We start from the raw sequence: 3,669 nt of genomic DNA, 5'->3' as shown, positions 1-3,669 counted from the left end.
CCTGGAAGCAGGCTGGCTGGTGCACGTGCCCGGCGGGCTCCGGTGCGAGGACTATGTCACCTTTCTGTCCTTGGCCAGCAATGGCCCTCTGTCTCTCCAACTTTTACAGTAGGGCCTGGACCCGTGCCTTCTGTGCCAGAGATGAGGGCGTGTTTGAGCAAACTTCTTATTGACGAGAGGGTTGGCAAACGAGGAGGAGGCATTGGGCACAGTGAGTGTTACATTATTGAAGTAATTAGGAGACTGGATGAGTTTACTTTTTAAAATTGTACTAAGTACTGTCTTCTTGGCACTGAATTCCTAAGTTAAAACCTCATTAGCAGTCCCCTGCATTTATTTATATTGACCTGGAAATCTCGCAATAGTAAAATTATGTATTTTAGGACACGATTGTTTATATCCAGGTGTTTTTTATTTACTGTATGGGGGTCAGGTTCAGTTACAGTATATTCAGGGAGTATGTATAGTTAAGGAAGTAAATACTTGTAAACTTGTAAGTTATTTTGAGTGGTTTTGTGAGGGTGTTTTATTTGTACACAATTGCTAAAAGTACTGTTTTTAAACTTTGAGCTTTTTGATCGTAGACAAATGTCTTGACCCCTTTTAAATTCAGTTACGATTAAATAGCATTTTAAAATGTGTCACTAGGGCCCTAGCTGGTTTGGCTCAGTGAATAGAGCATCGGCCTGGGGACTTCAGGGTCCCAGGTTCGATTCCGGTCAAGGGCATGCACCTTGGTTGCAGGCACATCCCCAGTGGGGAGTGTGCAGGAGGCAGCTGATCGATGTTTCTAACTCTCTATCCCTCTCCATTCCTCTCTGTAAAAAATCAATAAAATATATTTTAAAAAATGTGTCACTAGGGTACAGACAGTGATAGTTTATGTGGGAAATGAACCCTTTTTGGATAGTTACTTTGCAGTCACAGCTAAAGGGTATTTTCCTCTTCACAAAATTGAAGCTCTGTTGAATTTGAGAGACTCGGGAATTTTGCAAGTGTCATAAAGAGAAAGTTTGTAAATCACTTAGTTCAGACTTAATAGAAAGAAATAAAGACCAATGTTTCAAACTGTAGGTTCCAGTTATTTGAGTCATTAAATCAAATTAGTGGGTGATGATCAGAATTTTTAAAAATAGAAAATACTTGTTGATTCAGCTGTAGACGTGTATTTTTGCAAAATATCTTTTTCTGACAGTGTCAAAAAAAAGTCTGAAAAACTTCTTCTAAAGGGTATTTTTCTCCATAGAACTGGTCTTCAAGGAGTATTAATAGCAGTTCTGTTTGTTTCTATTTGGTAGAGTATTTTCCCCTCAGGAATGGGGAAAATTTGCCATCAATGACCAGCATAGCATGCTTTTGTAATCACTTAATATTTTAATAGTCTGAGAAGCTTTTATTTAGATAGTAAAGGATGTTCTCCACTCCAGAATGCCAATGATTACTTTCCGTGGCTAGATGAGAATTGAAGAATCCGGATCCCCAGTTCTAGTAATGTTGTCAGCACTGCCTCATGTGACCTGACTGGGGTAAAGGAGGCCTAGTCAACTGCATGCTTTGCCTGTGTGGGTGTTCTGATTAAGAGTGGACTTCATTAAATAACCAGATAAATGAGAACCACCACTTTTTTTTAATACTAAGTCTTTGAAATCTAGAGTGTATTTGGCAATTCAGCACATCTCACTTTGGGCTAGTTGCATTTCCAAGTGCTCAATAGTTAACAGGGCTAATGGCTACTGAACAGACTTGGAATTCTCTTCAAAAATTAACTTTTTCCAGATGAGTATGTGTAGTTTCATATTAGTCAAAAATGTTCCCTCCACAACCTCTTTTCGAATATGAGGAAATTGCATCAGGTAATTTTTTAAGGCTTTTTTCTAGGTCTAAATCTAAATAGTATTTTAAGTCAGAAGACAGCTATACTTTTAAGGGTTACTTTGCTTTTCTAGGAATATTTTGAGATTTAGAGGATCTGTTTTAAAATGGCAGATATTATGAATTTGATTTGGGAGTATTTTGTTCTATTGGTCATCTTCTCTTGCTTTGTGACAGTGTTAGGAAGCTACTCTTGTGAGCTTTCCCTACCCCGTTTTATTTGGTCAATTATGTGATTGCTTAATGTATAGGAAAGAACATTTTTCTTAGTGAATTCAATCTTGTACAGTGTAAACTATTAATTATCTGCTAAGGATATAGTTAACTATAGTGAACTGTGGAATCTAGATGTGATAACTAGAAACCACATTTTTTTCTTTTGCTTTTGGGTATGTGTAGATAATACAGGGATTTTTCAACCTGGGGACATATTGGTATAATGAAAGATAGGAAGGTAGAAGATTTTAAAGGTTTAAGAAATAATGGCATATAAATAAGGACCATTAAGCAGAACAAGTCAGCCAAGTGGAATTGCCAATAGGAAAATTAAAGACTGCCTTGAAAAGGGGCTCCAGAACCTGAGGCGGTGGGCTGAAACGCCAGCCCGCCTCCAGCTGGGCAACCTGCGGGGCGGGCCTTATTTTAGTCACCTTATTTTAAAAATTCAGGATTTAGATAATTTAGATAATTTCATCTAATCAAGAGCATCTTATGTACCTGCTCTGAGACTTAAGAGTAAATGAAAGGAAATGGTCCTTTTGGCAAGGATGGCCTAGTATTTGGCTGTTTAAAATTTTGGTGCAATGTTTGTGTAGGATATAAAACGGGGATCTTACATTAGAATTAGGTTAACTTTAGTTACATCTAAAAACATCTTGTCAATTTTAGGAGCGATCCATTGCTAAAAATACTGCAGATGCTCTGTCCAGTGAATCAAAATACTATTGGAGAGTTTGATGAATAGTAATGTTGTAATATTCAGCCAGCTTCATCAGATAATTGCATTAATATTGAACCTGAGTATTTGAGAGTGAAGTAAATCTCGAGTAAGTAGCCAGTATTCTAATTTTGATTTGTATTGATAATCAGCAAGTCAAACTGAATGATGATTCTGAAGGAAATAGTTCTTGTTACTTGTATGGAAGTTTAGCAAAAATGAAATTTATACAATCATAAGATGGCACGTGAATAAAGGCTTTTAAAAATAAAGCTTTCTGAGCTACTTTGTTTATAAGAGTATGTAAATTAATGTAAAGCAAGCATGTCAGACTCAGAGGCTAACACGGGCCAAATAAGGTTTAAGTTTATGTGGGCGGCAAAAAAAAACACACAAAAGCTTAAATTTTCATAGAAACATAGGTTTATTTTGATAGAGACATGCTGAATACAGAGGGTTGAAATAAATGAGTAATCGTTAACATAAAATAATGGAACATTTTAATAAAAATATTTTTTTCTTGAACATTAACTTATCAGACACTGAATAACTGCACAAATTAATAAGCGTAATGCAAATAAACCTATTTTTCTTGTTCTCCGAAAGCAAAATATTTCCTGTTGCTCACACCAAACAAGTCAGTCCAAGACGAATTACGTGGCAATCGGCTGCTAAAATATTCGCTGCTAGTATTAGTGGAGAGAAATGGTGCGCCTGCGCATACGGAAATGAATGCAATATGATTATAGTAATCAGTAGTTATTAGCTAATGTAGTTTGTTATTAATAATTATGTATAACAGGATATTGTAAAAATTAAGTTACAAAATTTTTATTTAAATGTTTCTACATACTGTTATA

The sequence above is a fragment of the Myotis brandtii genome, unplaced genomic scaffold (assembly GCF_000412655.1).
Source record: "Myotis brandtii unplaced genomic scaffold, ASM41265v1 scaffold1260, whole genome shotgun sequence".
Taxonomy (NCBI): Eukaryota; Metazoa; Chordata; class Mammalia; order Chiroptera; family Vespertilionidae; genus Myotis; species Myotis brandtii.
Note: the sequence above shows the minus strand (reverse complement) of the source record.